This window comes from Marmota flaviventris, chromosome 3 (genome assembly GCF_047511675.1).
Source record: "Marmota flaviventris isolate mMarFla1 chromosome 3, mMarFla1.hap1, whole genome shotgun sequence".
Taxonomy (NCBI): Eukaryota; Metazoa; Chordata; class Mammalia; order Rodentia; family Sciuridae; genus Marmota; species Marmota flaviventris.
In genome coordinates, this window is record NC_092500.1 from 108759094 (window position 1) to 108780165 (window position 21072).

Below are 21072 nucleotides of genomic sequence, written 5' to 3' on the forward strand. Positions count from 1 at the left end.
ATACAAAATATGAGATGTGAGTGGCAATCATGAAGTTGAATCATTTTTTAATTTTCCAAGAAAAAGTTAAATGGTAGTGAAGCAAGGAACTAAATTCATTATTTATATTCCCAGAACAGAGTTTTACAACCTCAGCACTATTGATGATTAGAGCCAGATTTACTGTTATGAAGGCCTGGTCTGTGCATTGGTAGGATATCAAGCAATGTTCCCAGTCTCTTCCCATGAAATGACAGGATCAGTTCCCCAGACCATCTCCCCTGACCACAGTTGTGACAGTCAAAAATATCTCCAGGCATTCTCAAATGTCCCTTGAGGGACAAATCATTCTCTCACCTTCACAGCCATTGTCCTACAGAGAGAAAATTACAGAACATGGAATTAACAAGGACTTTAGGAACTTATTCAATATTTCAATCTACCTTTAAAAAACAGAAGTACTTCTCAAAGAGATTCTGAGACTTGCCCAAGTTTAACTAGGCAGTGACCTGGTCAACAGCTATATACAAATCTATCATTTCCCTGGGCCAGTAGAACAGATAATTTGAAAATCAAATATTTTTCTAAGCACATTAATTAGCTTCCAGAGATTTTTCATTCACATATGCATAGAACTCAAATAAAGCACAGCAAATTGACCCAGTTTTCTTATCCTTTCAAGTTTTTTAAGGTTTCATTCTTCAGAACTTTTGTGGATAAAATTGCTTCTAATTGTGGTTGTCAGGAAAGCATTTCTACTAATTAGCAGGGGTGACATGACAGAGATATATGGAGCCAAAATGGTAACTCCCGCAACACCAAGTTTCCTCCTTTTCCTTAAACTGAAAAGCCTTGTTACTCTTTGTGCACAAAGGATAGGGGCTGGGAAGTCCCTCCTTCCTGGACAAAGAGGTCATTCCTCAAACTTCCTCTGAGATTCCATCATCAATAAGCCACCAGTTGCCAGGAGGCTGGTTTGTTTTGTTAATTTGCAGTTCTATTTTTACTGAACAGAAAAGTAAGATCAATAGCAACCAGGGGGATTTCTAGGTTGCTCCAATCTCAACTCTTACTTGTATTTGAAAGCATAACAATGTCAGCAGAATTAATTAAATTGCCATCACTGTTTCTCTCTCATCCATCACTCACTCACACAATCTTATGTTAACACACATTGAGATCAGCAGAATACACATTTACATATGCGCCCACCTACACTTCAAGGAAAATATGCTAATTTTTTCCCACTTGTATCTGTGGTTTTCGAATCACTTAAAAGCACATTTAAAGAATACAGGGATTGTGAGACAGCTAGACTTTCTCAAAATGCTAAACATTAAGCACCTGAGGAGTGACAGCTCTCTAAAAACACGAGGCATTACTAAATGATGAACCAATAACCTAATCAAATGTTGATCTATGAGTCAAGAGGAGTACGTTATCTTATCCTGTTTAATGTATCAGTATTCCTAACCTAAAACCAGGAAGAGAGTTTGAATCCCTGGGGAGGGACAGCATCACAGGATTTGTTTGAATCAGATTTCCCAGCCTAACTAGTTGGAAACAGGCATTAAGCATGTCTCTGCCTGGTAAACTGGACTGACAGAGCTCAGAGGGGATTACATGTATTAAATGCTGGCACTCAATGTATTCTTTTTTTTTTTTTTTCAGTTTCCGGTGGACACAACATCTTTATTTTATTTTTATGTGGTGCTGAGGATCGAACCCAGTGCCTCGCGCATGCCAGGCAAGTGCACTACCACTTGAGCCACATCCCCAGCCCTAATTAAATTTTATTAATAAAATTTTCTTCCGTTTTTATAAGTGGACCCAGAAGACAGAGTGATGCTTATGTCTGAGATGCTGTGTGGCTCATCATGGGGCAGTCAAACTCCTTTGATGGAAGCCCCATTATGATACTGGCCCCAGTGTTTTAATTGGAAACTGCCTCACATTGTGATCCATTCAGGGTTCCTTCACTCTTCATGGATACCAAGAATGTGGGCAGGGGAGCCTAGATGATACTCTTCTGCCCTGCTAGCTTGCATAGATAGAGCTCTGGGCTTTAGGTTAAGAACTATAATATGCCAAATACAACATCTCAGCCTCCATGTCACAGGTTTGTCCCCAGTCACCTCTGAATAGCAGATATACACAGGAGTTGGATCACCTGTGACCTCAAATAGTATTACAGCACCTTCCTTTTATGACCTAACTTATGCCCTGGAATCCAGGAAAGCCAATGCACAAATTTACTTACAAGGAATAAAAATGATTCCATTCCTCAAAACTAACATCTGCCTCCTGTGTCTGAGAAGTAGAGTGGTAATATCTAACTTATGTAGCTGGCATTAGGGTAAATGCCTTTGACTTTTTTTGGTCATTGATATTTATAGCACCCACCAGGAGGTGGGTACTATTTATTGACCTTATTTTAAAAAAAAAAAAAGGAACTTAGGCCAGATTTACAAAAGAGCAAATAAATAATCCCAATTTCTTTATTTTATTCAGCATAAGCATTTGGAATACCATGAAAAGAAAGGTTGTGCAGACCCATACTCATGAAGCAGAAAAGAACTATAGAAGTTCATCAATCAACATGATTCTAATCATATTTTACAGTTTCGGAAAAGACATCCAAATGGCTGGGATGTTTTAACCATAGCCAGAGAGTGGGAAAGATATGAGGCAAGACCCGTCCTCTGGTTTTGGATCCCTTCTCTACTCCACCATTCCATATGTCCACAGGAGTTCCAGGCCCATTTGTCTCTTTAGTCTCCGCCCCAATCCCATGTTAGGACCATATTCTCAGCAATGAGTGTTGCTTGAATGATGATGGCGGGTTGGGGGAGGTTGTTGCCTTTGAGTCTCTTGAAGGATGGGGAAAAGGAGTAAGAAGGACTGAGCTCAGGAATCAAACATTGCCCTCGATAAACAGGATTAGAGATGAAAAGGAGCTTTGAAAAAAATAAAATATCTACACAAATGCTATTGTTTTTCATCCATGGGAACCGCAGGTGTCCAACAGAGCTTTCTAGGACATAAGGCCTGACAACCCAAATTTGGAACATTCTCACATATTAGTTAGCAACAGTAACGGGTCCCGAGATTCTTTTTCAACCTGAAGACCAAGGATTAGTACTGAAAAAATCCTCTCCTCCTTCTGTCCTTTTCTGTCTTTTATGGTTGGGCAACTGGGCTTTCATCTCCAGCAAATTGGGGAGAGACCCAAACTTTCCCTCAGTGGGAACAAAAGCCGCTAAAGGACAAATAATGAAACTGCCTTTCACATGACAAGCTTCACATTTTACTTCTCTTTCCTCTTTTTTCCACGCTTTGCTTCATTTGGGAAGAAAACCTGTTTTTCAAAGCAACAAACCCCTTTTCTGTCAGGGAGCTTGGCAGGATTGATAAATAAGGGGAGTCATCTTAATAGGGGTGCTGTCAGCAAACTCCTTCTTTTAAACAAATAAATGTGAGAAATGAGAACATTCAAGTGGCCTCTGTGTTCTATAAGAGTTAAAAAAAAAAAAAAGACTCATTTTCACAGCAATATGGGACTGGACTTAGCCCAAATGAGTCTCCCTCGTTATTGGAAAGTCTTGTTAATTAACATAACAGAACTAATCTGGTCCCTTTCTTCATATTGCTCAGGGAATGATCTTTATAGGCTCCTGGGCTGCTTCTCCTTCGGTGCCATTCTTGGTCCACAGCATTTTCTATCTGTTTTCTGGTGTGCTCCAGGTGTTGCTGTCTGTTTGAACACATGTCTGGTAACCACAGATTTGCTGGGTTTAAATAAGAATCAAGACTGCTCTCGTTTATCTCCATGCAGACAGTGCAATTTGTCAAACTCAAAAATGCCCATCGGGGTGAAGGATTTAGGGAAAGCAGAGGATTGAGTGAGGAACAAGAGACTGGTGTGTCAGATGAGCCTTTGAAGAAAACCGGTTAGATCAATCAACCGGTGTCCTTCTCCACTTTTAACAAAACTGTGTAGAGGGTGCCTCACTTAGCTTTCTTCCACATAGAAAAGGCAGGCCACAGAGTCTCACCCAGAAATGTGAGCCATTCAACTCAAAAGAGGAACATTTCAATTCATGTCAACACTGAATGCCCAGTTCTCTCAGAGCACTGACTAAAATACCAGATTCCTGGCTCCAGTCTGAGAGTCTTAACTCCATGGTTGTTTTAGTTAGCTTTGCATTACTGTAACAAAATACATGAGCTATTCAACTTAATAAGGGAAAGGTTCGTTTTCGGTTCACTGTTTCAGCAATTTCAGCCTGTGGTTGGTTGGCCCTGCTGCTTTGGTCCTGTGATGGTATAATAACATCATGGAAAGAATGCATGGCAGAAGATATCTGTACATCTCATGGCAGCTAAGATGCAAAGACGCAAAGAAGAGGTTGCAGTCCCAATATCCCCTTCCAGGGTACAAACCCAGTGAGCTAACTTCCTCCCACTAGGCCCCACCTCTTAGTGTTTCCTCCACCACCTTATAGTGCCAAAGGCTAAGGGCCAAACTTTTAACACATGGGTCTTTGGGGGACACATATCCAAACTATAGCAATGGGGTTGATGCTGGGGTAATCAGCATTCTTTATCACTGAACACTGTTAATATCGCCAATCTTCAATGCATGGGATGCTCCCTAATGACACAATGACTTGGCTTATATTGTTGCTTCTAAAACAAGTTGATACCCCTCAAATTAGGTGGTGCAACATAACTTTTAAGAAGATTTTTAAGTTTCTGTGGTCTATGTAGGAGAATTTAAAGGCTCATCAGATTTGTTCTGATTCTGACCTCACAGCTAAATTACATTTCCAAGACTCTCTTGGAATGAGGAGGGGCCCTAAGACAGAAATATATTGAAAGAAATTCAAGTAGAAATGCCTCTTGCCAATTCTAAGCCTGGCATACAAAAGATCCCACACAACCTCCTTGTTCTTCTTTTTCCTTACTGGCCAGCTCGATGTAAAAAATCCATAGTAGGATTTCAAGATTCTGGAAGTCCCAAGAAAGAAGAAACTTCGGGCTTACAATTGTGATTGTTCTACAGCTGTGTAGAGCTTCTCCACCAACCTGCAATGAACAAGACATGAGAAAGAATAATAATAAACTTGTATTTATTAATCCAGTGGGATTTGTTACCCATTGGACTTGTTACAGCATTCAAGTTACCTTGATGAATACAAATTTGTTGGAGAAACTATCTATAATAACTGCACCGCATTGTGATTAGCTTGAAGGAAGCCAAACTTAAGATAATTTTATATCTTAGCTCTGATAGAAAGCATATCATATGATTGTTCAGAGAGGGATACAGAAGTATAGGACAGTAGGGAAGCACTCTAAAATATAGTGATAAATGTTATATATGTGATATGGCAACATCAAACTAACTCTGGTAGAGGTAAAAAGAGCAGAGAAAGAAGATAGCATAGAACAATTATTGTCACTGTGAGAAGGTGGAAACTTCTTCAGGGAAGAAATTAAACAGATAAGTAGGTTTTTCCACAAACAAAAGAGGTGAAAATGGCACTCAAAGAAGAAGCAAATCTTCAAATAAGAAAAACCATCTTGAGTTGAGTGACTAAGAATGGCAAGCACACAGCCCAAGGAGCAACTGAAAGTTTTTAAAAGAAGTGACATGATCTCTATTAGAGTTTTGGAAAAATTATCTTTGACAATGATATGAATATAGATAATTGAGAAACAGAAGATTGGAGTTAGAGACCATCTAAAAGGCTACTGCAAAAATGAATGGTTTCCATAATATTCCATTGTGTATATATGCCACATTTTTTTTTATCCATTCATCTATTGAAGGGCATCTAGGTTGGTTCCAAAGTTTAGCTATTGTGAATTGTGGTGCTATAAACATTGATGTGGCTGTGTCCCTGTAGTATGCTGTTTTTAAGTCCTTTGGGTATAGACCCAGGAGAGGGATCGATGGGTCAAATGGTGGTTCCATTCCCACTTTTCTAAGAAACCTCCATACTGCTTTTCATATTGGCTACACCAATTTGCAGTCCCACCAGCAGTGTATGAGTGTACCTTTTCCCCCACATCCTCACCAACACTTATTGTTGTTTGTATGCATAATAACTGCCATTCTGACTGGAGTGAGATGAAATCTTATAGTGGTTTTGATTTGCATTTCTCTAATTGCTAGAGATGTTGAATAATTTTTTATGTATTTGTTGATTGATTGTATATCATCGTCTGAGAAGTGTCTCTTCAGGTCTTTGGCCAATTTATTGATTGGGTTATTTGAATTTTTTGGTGTTTAGCTTTTTCAGTTCTTTATATATACTAGAGATTAGTGCTCTATCTGATGTGTGAGGAGTAAAGATTTTCTCCCAAGATGTAGACTCTTTATTCACCTCACAGATTGTTTCTTTTACTTAGAAGGAACTTTTTAGTTTGAGTCCATCCCATTTATTGATTCTTGATTTTAATTCTTGTGCCAGAGGAGTCTTATTAAGGAAGTTGGGGCCTAATCCCACATAATGAAGATTAGAGCCTACTTTTTCTTTTATTAGACGCAGTGTCTCTGGTTTTATTCCTAAGTCCTTGATCCGTTTTGAGTTGAGTTTTGTGCATAGTAAGAGATAAGGGTTTAATTTCCATGGATTTCCAATTTTCCCAGCACCATTTGTTGAAGAGGCTATCTTTTTTCCAATGCATGTTTTGGGCACCTGTGTCTAATATAAGATAACTGTAGTTTTGTGGGTTAGTCTCTATGTTCTCTATTCTGTACCATTGGTCTACCAGTCTGTTTTGGTGCCAATACCATGCTGTTTTTGTTACTAATGCTCTGTAGTATAACTTAAGGTCTGGTATAGTGATACCACCTGCTTCACTCTTCCTGCTAAGGATTGCTTTAGCTATTCTGGGTCTCTTATTTTTCCAGATGAACTTCATGATTGCTTTTTCTATTTCTAAGAGGAATGTCATTGGAATTTTGATCGGAATTCCATTAAATCTGTATAGTGCTTTTGGAAGTATGGTCATTTTGATAATATTAATTTTGCCTAGCCAAGAGCAATGTAGATCTTTCTATCTTCTAAGGTCTTCTTTTATTTCTTTCTTTAAGGTTCTGTAATTTTCATTATATAGATCAAATGGATGGAGTTAGAGAAGATAATGCTAAGTAAAGTTATCCAATCCCAAAAAACCAAATGCTGAATGTTTTCTTTGATATAAAAAGGCTGATTCATAGTGGGATAGGGAATGGGAGCATGGGAGGAATAAATGAACTCTAGATAGGGCAGAGTGGTTGGAGGGAAAGGGAGGGAGCATGGGGTTATTAATGATGGTGGAATGTGATGATCATTATTATCCAAAGTACAGGTATGAAGACACAAATTGGTGTGGATATATTGTGTAGACAACCAGAGATATAAAACATTGTGCTCTATATGTGTAACAAGAATTGCAATGCATTCCGCTGCCATATATAAATTTTTTTAAATATATATATAAAAAAAAAGAATGGTTAAGAGACTTCCCAGAGCCCTCAGAGGACTCTGGATGGCCCTAATAGTAGGAAATTAGATTGACAAAGAAGTTTAATATGCCAAGGAATTGCCATAGAGTACAATGCACATTAAACACCACCATGCATATATAGATAAAATTTAATTGTGGTTGGGAAAATTTTTATATTGAATCAAAGCTATATATTTCAGTTTATCATGGATAATTTTAATGGGTGGTCACTGTACCTTGTAGCTCCTTTTGCCTTCCTGTTATCATTAATATTAATCTCCTGCTGGGAATGGTGGTTCATGCCTGTAATCCCAGCAACTTGGGAGGCTGAGACAGGAGGATCACAAGTTCAAAGCCAGCCTCAGCAAAAGCAAGGCACCAAGCAACTCAGTGAGACCTATCTCTAAATAAAATTCAAAATAGGGCTGGAGATGTGGCTCAGTGGTTGACTGCCTCTGTGTTCAGTCCCCACTACTAAATAAAAATATTTAATATATATTAAATATTATATATAACTAATATATAATATTAATATCCTGTGGCTACTAGCTGACTGTGACAAATAAGAAAGTGAAAACAAAAAAAAAAGAAAACAGGTTACTTACAATAGCATCAATAAAGCTGAGAAAAAGCAAATTAATGAAGGAACTCAACTACATCAGTATGATACACTTTCTAGCTTCAAACCTTCCCAGATATTTCATTACCTACAGCAACACTTCTCAGATGGTGATTCTTGGAACTCCTATGTACAAATCTCCTGAAAGACAAGTTAAAAAGACAAATTTTCAAGTCTCACTCATGACCCACTAAATTGGTATCTCAGAAGATAACTTTAGAATTTGCATTTTAAACCCTCCCACTCACCTTATGATTCTTAAATACACTGAAGTTTCAGAACCACTAACCTAAAAAATAAATTGATGCTTCTCAGCATCATGCATATAAATTCCTTCATACACTTTTTCCAACTATCTCTTCCTCCTCCTCATTCTTCTCCACTATGTTCTAGCATGTAGAATGAATAGCCATATAGGAGCATAGAAGCTTTTCCCCAACCTTCATGCTCTAGGCACATTGTTCCCCTTGTCTAGGCACCTTCCTCTCTAACCTTTTCTCAAAAGTCCATTCATCTCAATAAATGGTACATAATGTTAATACTCTTTGAAAAAAAATATTTTAAAATAAATAACCAAGGTTATAACTAGATTTTTGTTGTTGTTGTTGGCTCATAAGCTCTACCTGTGATGTGAAAAAGGGAATATGATTAAGTCAGGCTTGGGTGTTCCATAGTCAAGCAGACTCAATTTTGTGTTAGCCCTCATGACTCTGAAAACTCTCCCTCCCCAGGTAGAATAGAATGGATTTAATGGTTTATGATACTTTTTCATTAAATGTTTGAATGAGTGATTAAACCAGGAGGATTGTCTTGATCTCCCATTTCATTTTGGCTAATTTAAACAGTTTTTATGCCCATTCAAATTATGCCCAATTCAGTTAAATGCCCAAATTGTTTAAATGTTTTGAACACTAAACAATGAGTTGATTGAATAAATTTTTCATTTTCAGTGGGGTGGTTTTGCTGCCTAGAGCCATGGCCTAATATAGAATGCAAGGCCAGATTCCTGTCCTTTGCCAAACAGCCAGTGCAGGTGCAGTGCAGATCTTATGGACATTCCAAATAGACCTGGATTATTTATACAGGTGGAATTTAGTCCATCACACCCACAGCCCAGGCAATCAGGTGAGAGTACAAGGAAAATCACTGTGTGCACCTGTTTCCACGATTGTTCGGTAGCACTTAACCAGCCAAATTTGAAGAGGCCAAGAGTGAAGGAATTCATCCCTTTCTCGGAGAATTCTGTCCCAGGGCACATTTTCTGTAATACACAGTTTCCTGTTGGCATAACAGTATTTTAGATAAAATTATAAAATAGAGAATTATGTCTTCATCACACTTCCCGTATTTCTCCCTCTGGTCATGGCTTTCCCAATGACAACCAACTGCCCATCAAGCTCCGCTTTCACCAAACATCAACTTACATCTAAAATTACTTTTAACTTTTATCCAACAGTGAAAATCCTTATTTCTTTAAGGGATGGCATTGGAGAAGATAATGCTAAGTGAAGTCAACCAATCCCCAAAAAACAAATGCCGAATGTTTTCTCTGATATAAGGAGGTTGACTCATAGTGGGGTAGGGAGGGAGAGCATGGGAGGAGTAGATGAATTCTAGATAGGGAAGAGGGGTGGGAGGGAAAAGAAGGGGGCAGGAGATTAGGAAGGATGGTGGAATGTGATGGACATTATTATACAAAGTACATATATGAAGACTTGAATTGAGTGTCAACATACTTTATATAAAAACAGAGATACAAAAATTGTGGTATATATGTGTATTAAGAATTGTAATGCAAAAAAAAAAAAAACAAAGTACATGTATAAAGGCAAAAAAAAAAAAGAATACGTTACCTTAGATTAGGTAGAGGGAAGCGAAAGGAAGGGAAGGCAAAGGATGTGGGGATAAGAAAGATAGTAGAATAAAACAGACATTATTTATCCCATCTATGTATGATATATCAAAGTGTATAAGTGCATTCTACTTTCATGTATAACAAATTAAAACAAATTAAAAAATAATTTTTAAAATATAGACACAAAAAAAGAAAATGCTTATTTCTTTAATCACATGGATCTTAGGAGACATATAACTGGTTATTTGTGATTTAGGACTTTCCCATGTATGGTGTTCTCTTCCTGCATTGCTCTCTTCCTCTTGCTTGCAATAGATCATTCTCAATCCTCCCATCTCAGCTCACCTACCAAGTTCTCATCCAACCTTCCCTTCCCCACCCAATCTATCTGTCACATCATCCTGTTTATTTTCTAGCACTCTACCATTATCCAACTGTTCCTTTGTTTGTGCCTTATCTATTTCAGAATATGTTAAGCTTCATAAGAAAAGGGACAGCATCTGTTATTTACTACTCCATTCACAGCTGCTAAGCCACATAAAAGGCCCTTGGTAAGTATTTGTTGAGTGAATAGCTGATCAGTACAACCGTCTCAAGGAAGATTTATATTTTGGAAGAGCATCATCTTCACAATTCAGACCAAGTAACGGTTAATGAGCAAAAGAAGTGACTTCTTTTTCACCTTTTCCTTTTACTATTGTACTTGCACTAAAATCTGTGTGATCTCTGAATTCGTGTTGTTCATTGCTATGCATAAATAATTTCACTCACATACATATCCACACAGGCACGTAGAGTCAATGTCAGGTCTGTTATATAACACTCTAGAACAAAGTTTGCAAGGCAGACGGTAATATCTATCTGGTGGGCAGGTAGCCTATGCCTCTGCAAATCTTTATTTCCTTTGTCCTCCTGCCTGCTACTGATTGGGCCAAATTCATCATGGAGTGATCCAAACGGACTGTACAACTGGTTGAAGCCATTTATTTGGCTTATGAGCATTACAAAAATGGTCATATGTGCAAAAGAGCAATGCAAAAAATATCTCTGCTTTAAGTTCTTGGTGCTCTGCCTATTTTAATGTTTACTATCATTCATGCCTGATAATACAAAGTAAAATATTAATGCACCCACTTAACACTAATGTCCATAATGATAATGAATGCCTTTGTAGCCAACTTAGTGCCTGGAGAACAGAATGTTATAAACGTAATTTCTTAGTTTTTGTTTTATGATTATTGGTGGTAGATGGCATTAAATCTTAACTACCCAGCTTCAAGACAGCATTGAAAAGTGCTAGCTCTCAATGAGAGTTGCCTTAAGGGTAAATATATGCTAGAATCACATGATGGAAAACCCACTAAATAAGACAAACCTGTTTCTCTATCTCTCTACCTGTGTATACACAGACACGGACAGACAGACAGACAGACAGACACACACACACACACACACACACACACACAGAGTTCAAGATACAACTAAACATATTAAGGAGAAATAAAACCATGCCAAACAATGACAAATCCCAGAGTCTTCTGCCTGGGTAGAAATCATCACGCAGTGAAGAGAATAAGCATCACAATTCACAAACAGCTGAAGAGCCTATCTGAAGGAAACAGCTTGGAAAAAATGGTGGCAGGGCGGGCAATAGGGAGACGGGAACACGGGCAATCTTAATCTCTAGTAAACAAACTGAGCTTCTTAAAGATGGTAGTCAGAAAGAGAGAGTTTCTCCAATCAACCTGAAACAGAGAAAGCAGGCAGCATTTCTCCAGAACAATCCCTGCAGAGTATATCCCTGCAATTGCTTTGTGCTCTTCCAGCATCAGAAGAACATTTGGCATTGGCCTGTACTCTGCAGCAGATACTCTGGAGTGTGGTCTCCAGCCCAGCAGCAACAGAAGCACAAGGGGGCACGACTGAAAAGTAATTTCTCAGCCCTTACCCTAGACCTATCAAATCAGAAGCTCTGATCAACAATGTGTTTCAACAAGGTCTCTGAATGACTCTGTCAATGCTTAGCTGGGAAAACACTCCTCTGAGCTATGGTGGGGTATGTCAAGAGGCCTGCTTCCCCTGGTACATAACCCCAAGAGCAATGTTATTCCCTCAATATCTCAAATGGTCCTTGTTATATAGACTGGATTTTGTACCCCGTCACCATGCCAAATTCATACGAAGTCCTGGATTTCATACGAAGTTCAAATTCATATGACTGGATTTGGGGGACAGGGTCTTTAAGGGGATAATTAAGTTAAGGTAATCTATCCAATGTGACTGATGTCCTTAAAAAATAGAGAGTCACAAGGGTTATGTGCACACAGAGAAAACACCAAGTGAGGACAGGGAGAAATCTGTCATCTGTAAGTCAAGGAAGAGAAGCCAACAAAGAAACTAACCTGGCAAACACCTTGCTCTGGAAGGTTTAGGCTTCAGAATGTGAGAAAATTAGTTTCTGTGGTTCAAGCTACCCACACTTTGGTATTTTGTTATGTCAGCTTTTGAATATTAATACAGGCCTCTTTCCCTCATATACAGTTTTATAAAGATCCCATTCCATACTCTTACAGATTTCTCTAAAGTTTCCCATCACTGTGTTTAGTATATTGCATAACAATAACTTCAATGAACTCTCTTTTCTCACCAAGATTATGTTTTTTCCATCTTTAAATCCCCAACTCAACAGTGCATGCCTACCTCAGAGTCACCATACAATTTATACAATGAAAAATAATAATAACTTGAAGAATTACTGAGTAAGCTACATGATCTACTCGTGGATCTTAATCTATACAATTGGTTTATCTGAGATGGTAAAATTTATAGAACTGCAAAATCCCTTTGAGGTTGAGCAGTCAATGCAATCTTTGCCCATGTTTGACCGTGTTAAAAAGACTGGAAGGAAATTCAGGCGACCTTTAAATCTCTGCTTTACCATTTATTAGTCATGTGACCTTGAACATATTTTGAATTTTTTTTTCAGCCACAGTTTTCTCACAGGCAAAACGGGGATTAAACAGCACTTTCTCCTCAGACAAATGTAGGGAGGATTAAGAAAAATAACTTTGCCGGTGATCTAGTGCTGTTTCCTGAGCATTGCTAACATTTACCAAGTATTTATTATTGATGAAAAAAGTTCCTTTTAAAAGAAAATAATTCACCTAAAATGCAAGTTATCACATATCACTTTTTATCAAAAACTATATGTTTCACAGGATCAGAAGGTACTGACTTTCTTCCTCCCCACTTCCTCTCAGCACCTCAGCTATGCCTCTTCTGCTTTCCTACTCTCTTTCTTCCCTCCTTTCCTTTGGACTTTCTTATATTGGCCTTTCAACCTCCTAGATTTTGCCCTTTTTAATCTGTTTTTTTTTAAAGTAACATACTAATGATTTACTATAATTTGAAAGAGATACTTTAATTCTAAAGTGACATGGGTAATTTTGTGATTCAATTCTCCTGGACTGATTTGGATTTCTACATTTTTGAGGGTAAAACTATTGGCACAATGGAAATAATTAACATAACATAGTAGAAAAAAAATATCAAGAGTTTCTGATATATACCTGGTTCTTTCACTGATTCTATGATGAGACAATTCATGTTTCCTTTTGGGGACTCAGTTTCTCTATCTATAAATGGCATGGTGGAATTCTTTGTGAAGAGGGGCATTTTGAAAAATATGCATTTTCCTAATATTTTATTCAAGTTAGAATTCTAAGGTGCTAATGGGTCAAAAAACAGGTGTGACTAGAAATAAGGAAGTGCTTGCACAATTCCTGATAACAAGCCATAAAAAGAGTGACAGAAATCAAAGGAGACATGATTGCTTTTAGAGGTACTAGGTAAGATATCATGAACTACTTGAATATCATCATCTATAGCTAATGCTCGCAGGTTAAAAATCACAGAACCAATAAATACTATAAAAACTGCTCACTACAATTCAGGATTCCAGAAAAGAGAATCTGGAAAGAAACTTACCAAGTTAGGAATGCTCATCTCCCTCTATTCCCCCACATGCATGTATTCTAAATATGTCTGAACAATCATCAACTTCACATCACATTTTCAGGCTTATAAAATCATTGAGTCTTACTCATAATGATTGCCATCTTTGTACTTTTCTCTAGTAAGTGAAATTAGCATTCTTGAACTATAAATGCTAAATTGCTAATAACTTCCCTAGGGTTTTCTTCGCATGATGATGCCTTCAATGATTTCATCAGAGTTTAGAGCATTAAAATATCACAATTTATACACTTAAGCATAATAATTTCCCTAAGGCTTGATCAAAAAATTAAGCAGATTTTTAAATAACTCAGTAAAAACTTAAACACTAATCAAGTGGCCATTTCTAAAGAAGCTGCCCCTTCCTCCTTTAAAAAAAAATAAACTAACATCATAAGCAGAAACTAACAACTCAGAGAAATCAAAACTTTGTAGTAAAACTAAATGTCTTAAGCAAAAAATGCAAATGACAAAAATTATTTTGGAAAAACTTGTCTCTGTTAATTACCATCAGTACAGGGCCATCCATAAAGCATGGAATTTTACACCTTGTCAGACTAGCTACAGGTAAAGAGCTAATGTTTATTCCATCATAAAAGAAAACAATTTGCAATAAACCAATGGAAATAACTTCTTCTATTTTTTTCTCTTCAATTTATGGACTCTAGAGAACTAAGACACACTGAAGGAGGTAGCAATGAACAAAAAACAAATTATAGCACTTGATCAGAGAACATAGGGATGTTTATTTGCCTATAGTCTCAAAATCACAACTCTGCTATTTGAAATTCCTATGAGACCAAACTTCTAACTATATATTCTGTTTTAAAAGAAAACTTTGAAAAATCAAGAATAAACCTTGGGAAAATAATTCATTTGAAGCTCAGATTCCAAGAAAAGCTATATGCCAAATAATTTTCCATATTTTTTAATTTCAGGAAGAATGCATCTATTCTGTAAATAGAAGAGTAGCATGAAAATGAAATTCTGTGTGAATTTGCACATTCATCCATTCAATTCCGAGTAATTTAGTACCTGCTCAGTTTCAGAGATTTAGCAATGAACAAAACATAAGCAAATCTTATCTTAAAGCCTAAACATACCAAAACCGGATCTCCCACTATTATAACTGCTACAGTTAGGAGGTAATCCTTGTGCTCTGAGAATTTATATTGGTATTTAACCTAAATAAGATGATAAGGAAGGAGTTCTTCAGGAACAGGATGTTGTAGTCTGAAGGGAAAACATCCTTCACCTAGGTGAGGAGAGAAGAAAAGAGTATTAGAAGCCAAGAGCATATAAGGCCTTGTACTGAGAGGAAGATAGAGTGTAGGGCCTTAGTAAACTATCCCCTGGAGACCAGTGTCCACTTCATGAAGCCAGTCAGCTGAATGAAAACAGAGATGTGTTTAGGACATCCATCCATCCATCGTATGATCCAGACCTATAGGTGACCAGGCACCATCTTGATCTATGTGTCATTAAAGAAAACACAGTCATTTGGCCTCACTCGAATGCAAAACAGACTGTGACTTTACTTTTACTTCTTTCTGGAAATATGAGGAACTGAAAAGAAATGACTCACTCTTTTGGATTCACTCCTCATGACATAATGAAGGAGTGGGACTAGACAATCACTACAGAGGGATGGCATGTTCAATAGTAATGACTTCAAGGAATAAGATTGTACCGAGGGATATAGAAGCAAAGATCTGGAAAGGAACAAGAGGAAGCAAAGAAGGTTTCCTTGAAAAGCATACTCTTACCAAAACAATATCATCTCAGAAGCTTTTGAGTTGACCTATTATCCATATGGAGGCAATATATTGGGTTTTCATCACCATGATCAAAATACCCAACAGGAATATCTTAGAGAAGGAAAAGTTTATTTTAGCCCAATGTTTGGCCTACTCCATTGCTCTAGGCCCAAGGTGAGACACAACATCATGGCAGAAGGGTGTTGTGGAGGAGCACTGCTCCATGCATGGCATCCAAGAAGCAGAGAGAAAGTCATGGAGGAGCCAGAGGGACAAGAAGACATAACACCCAAGGACATAACCCCAGTGACCTATTTCCTCCAGCCACACCCCACCTACCTGCAGTTACCACCCAATTAATCTATTCAAATTATTAATCCAAAAGTTGGATTAATCTGCTGATTAAGTTACAGCTCTCTTAATCTGATCATTTCACCTCTGAATATTCTTGCATTAACAAAGGAGTTTGGTGGGGGGGAAACACCTCATATCCAAATCATAACAAGCAATATAATAATGGTATCCACAGCCTAAGTTCTAATTCCTCAGTGACCTCAAATTAGATGTGTAACCTTGGACAAGTTACTTGCCCTTTCCAAGACTCGAGTTTCTCATCAATGAAATGGGAGTAATCTTCATACTACCTTTTACAGTTTTTGTTAGTCTTACATGGGATTAGTAGTAAATATAATGATGGTGTCTGGCATATAATAGGCTTCTGATACATGTTTGCTGTCATTGACTACATTATCACTGAAGACTGGTTTATATTTTAATAACAATAGACATAAATTTATTTAACTCCAATTAAGTAGAAATTTCCACAAATTAAGAGAACCCCATTCTAAAAGTATTTTAGTTAACTAGAGGGTTTTTGTTTTGTTTTGGTTTGATTTGGATTTGTATATTTGTAACCCAAAGTATTTCTTTTCTGATTTACCCATCCACAGAGCAAACTATAATTCACTGCAACAAAATGACATCTCTACGGTACTCAGAGATTAGGAGGAATCAAAGACAAGATGGGAATGGTCCAAGAGCAATGCAAAGTTCCAGCTCTTCCACCCACACAAGAGAGACATCTGCTGCCCATTAGAAACCTTTCCACATTCTGTGGCAAAATTCCATTCCCATTCCTGAGAAGCACCAGTATCTTGGAGAAAGCAATTCCTAGGAAGAAGCTAAGCTTCAGGAGTTTCAGGAACTCAGGTCAGCAATATTAGAGAAAGGTGATGTTCCTTAGCCAGGGAAATCAACTAGAATGAAAACAGGAGGATGAGCAAAGGAGTAAGCACTCACTGCTATGGGAAGGGGCTGTTAGGGGGCTTGGCGGCTCACTTGGAATAAGAAAGATGGAAATGGAAGGTGATGTGGAAGATTACTCTGGGAATTCCAGATGAGCATGATAACATCCTAAAACAACTCCTGATTTCCCAAGCTTATTCCGAGCTGAGGGTCTGTGTCCCCCAAATTCATTCCCATTGTGGTAGTATGGGGAGGGAGGGCCTTTCTGGATATGATGAGGTCATCACTAAGTGAATGGGATTAGTGCCTTTATAAAAGAGGCTTCACAGAGAGATGCCTTGCCCCTTCTGTCATGTTAAGACACAACAGAAGCTGTCATCTGTAAACCAGGAGGCAGGCTCTCACTAGACCCCAAGTCGGCCAGCACCATGAATCTTAGGCTTCCCGGCCTACAGAACTGTAGATTCTGAAATCTGTGGTGTGATGCAGTTTATGGAATTGTATTCTAGTAGAGTGAACAGACTGAATTAGCTCAAAAGTAACCAGGAAAAATCCCAGTGCATTGGTGACTTTCCACCCTTTGCCTAGGACTCTCTCATTTTACTATGCCATCCTGGGGAAATTATCAAGGGCCCCATTTTACTTGAAAGATTCAGAGACACTCAAGACATTTCTGTTCCATATAAGAAAGAGCCTTAGGAGCTGAACCAATGGCCAGCACAAGACAGGAAAGGCTCTAGTGCCAGCTTAATATGAACAGTTCACAATGAAGGTTTATAGCCTGAGGTTCCTCATTGCAGAGGGAGAGGGTGGCATCCTGCCTCTGTAAAACTCCTGGTGTGATTTGAGAGTGTGAGGCCTTCTGATACAACCTGTGGTCATTATAACTTGCTTTCAAACAGACATAGATGACCACATGTTTGCACATGGACTGCTGAGGTCTGCCACATAAAACAACTTCCATAAGGTGCTTGAATATCGAAATATCGTGATTACTCTGTCAATCCGAGTCCCTGGTAGAAATCTCCCTCTTGCATATGTTACATTTAATTCATTTTTTAAATATTTATATGCTGTTAGAATCATAGCCTTCATCTAGCTTGCTGAATTTGTTTCTTGGCCTGGCCCAATATTCTATGCTTGCTATTAAACTAACTTTGATATTGTTTCATGTCCTGGTTGCCCAAAGTTACACCATCATCCCCACTATTGTATTATTCCTTGGAATAATTCTAATCACTATATGATGTCTAACACAATTCAGTTCCTGCAATTGGGAGAAAGGGCTACAGTTGACTCAAAAATGTGAGCCATATCACTGGAGCATGCAAAGGAGGTATCAAGTTAACAAGAACACAATTAATCCTATTTGTGAAAGACTGACACTTGTACTAGGGGTTACAATCTTAGGACTGTAGATACTTACAATTTAAAACAAGAAGATAAAAACAAAAATAATTAAAATGCAATTAATTAATTGAGTGATAATCTGTCACATGAAAAATAAGTGTGCTATACTCTCAATTTCATAATGACTTTTGGCACCTAGTTAGTCAAACGGTCGAAAGTGAAGTTTATGTTTTTTCTTGTTTTGGTTTTCTTGATAATTAGTAGATAAGAGAAAATCTTAAGCTAAAGCATATTAATGGTGAATATTGACCCACTATTGAGTTTTCAATACATAACCATATGTACACTACGTGATTAAAGCAATTTTAAAAATACATATCAGAACATCAGTATGACGGCTTTTTCCTATCAAAGTGATGATTATGAGTCTATTTATTCTAGAAATGTCATTATTTAATATATTTTTGAAATCTTACTTTAAAATTTGTTTTTGAGTAGCAGATCCATTCTTTCAAAATTTCTCAATGGTTGAAAGCTTTTATAGTGGAAATTATTTTTTTCTTTTTTTGAAGCAATCATGAGGCATGATGAATCACTTTTGTCTAAGGTGAGTAATCAGAATCGAGATGCAGCTACAATATGAAAAGATTAATTTTTTTGTAGTTCATGAAATGATGACAAACGATAGAGAAAGAAGTGGTATCTTAATAAGTTGAAAAACATTGGACACAAAACTATTCAGAAAAAAAAAAAAATAAGCCACCATCTGCTTGCCTGGAACTTTTCACTAAGAAACTGTGGAATACTGAGTCCTCCACAACAAGAAGCAAAATTGTTGTGGAGTGTGTAGTGCCCAACAGAGTGATTGGCATCCAGTAGGCCTCAGTGAAATTTGGAAGGATTAGAATATAATACAATATAAAAATTTGTTTCCATTATTTTTCTTGAAGACAATTATGCCTTCAAATATATGAATGTAAAGCAACAAGCACGTTACATACTGCTATCTGAATAGGTCATTGGTTGCTATCCCAGTGGGCCATCCTTGTTGCCCCTTTCACAGACTCAAGTTTCCAACCTCACATTTCAATTTAAAAAATTGACATAATTTAAAATGTAAAAAGCTCTAGGAATAATATGACCACTTCTAATGCACATGCCACCCAGATTTAACAAATATTACTGTCTCCCCACTTTTTAAGATTTCAACACACAAAACTTTAGTGTCCATGTTCACTGACACTGAAGTAGGCAAGACGAGGAAAAGATTTTGAAGGTGCACTTAGGAAATGGTGTCCTTTCCCTCTCTCACTGCCTCTACATCTTGCCTTTTTTCAAAATTTAATATTCCCCTGACTCTTCAAATTACACCTTGAAAACTTTGCTTTTACATTGTGCTTCCTCACGCCTCCTGGAAAGATTTTTGTAATTTGGTGTTAATGGCATATTTTGGACTGTAATCTCCATTTCACTTGTTTGGAGTACATTTTTTTTCTCCCAAATTTCTCTTCCGTTCCATTTGGCCCCAGCTGCAAATAATAATAATTTCCTCTGAACTCCCACCTTGATGGCTCTTTATACATTCTATATTACTCCCAGCTCTGTCCACCAACCAAACCCTTTAAAATAAAAACAACAAAAAGCCTCTCATTTTAACAGAAAATCAAGCCATTATGCTGTTATTTTACTGTATTTAGGTACCATGTTTATCATGTTCCAGTGTTCCATGCATCTTGGCATCAAAGAACACTGCTTTATTGTGACATTTTCAAATGAAAACTACATGACAGTAACCGTTTCCAAAGAACTCTCATTTACCTTGGCAACATTTATGAGTGGTGGGGGAAAAATACATAAAACCACCGCTTTGAGCAAAATGCTACAATGATTATTTAGCAAACAAGCTCACATATTAGAACGGTAGAGGGAAAGATTGCTTCTACAGACTAAATTACACTTTACACACAGGCGCTGCTGAATGGCTTTCTACAGAGGTTACATTTAAATTATAGCTCTTGCTAAGCAAACATCTCGCAGTTTGCGTGTGAATTTGAATTATGCATCTCACAGGCAGCATGTTTATGGGAGAAAAGTCAAGTCGATAGATTGCTAAATTGCTAAAACATTTGTAAGGGACAAAAATAGCTGTGGTGTCGGACAATGAAGAAGCTTGGAGCGAGGTCCCACTTGCTCTCCAGTAAGAAAACGGTTTGGCAGTTCTGGACCATAGTGAGTGATCAACATTTGGTTTCATTTAGAGGCATCCAAACACTGCTTTCATCTTTTCTCTTTAGAAATAGGATTTGATTCTTTATGCTTGGAGAGTCTGATGCTGGACCAAGCACATTGTTTGGCTTTCAGTTCTATTTTAATTTTTAGAAATGAAGCAAAGCTACCCTAATTTAAAGAAAATACTCCAGTAGGCAGTTGGAACTGGCATACCAATTGAAAGGACAACACTGGGGATAAAAGACCTAAGAACACTGTCTGAATACAGTTGAGTACATTACAGCCTGATGTATCTTACCTATATCCTTTGCTTCACAAAGGTAAGAGGACGGAAAAAAAGAGTGTTTAGCATTCCCATGTAACTCCAGCTTCATGTGATTCAATGGTTGGTGCATTATGCATTTTTCTATCAAAAGCCCTTTTGAATTTTATGATCTTTCATTACTGAAGATTTATAACTCTTCTGCATGTTAGAAATAAAGTTGAGTTTTGCTGCAATAAATGCAGGTCTACTGTGAAGGATC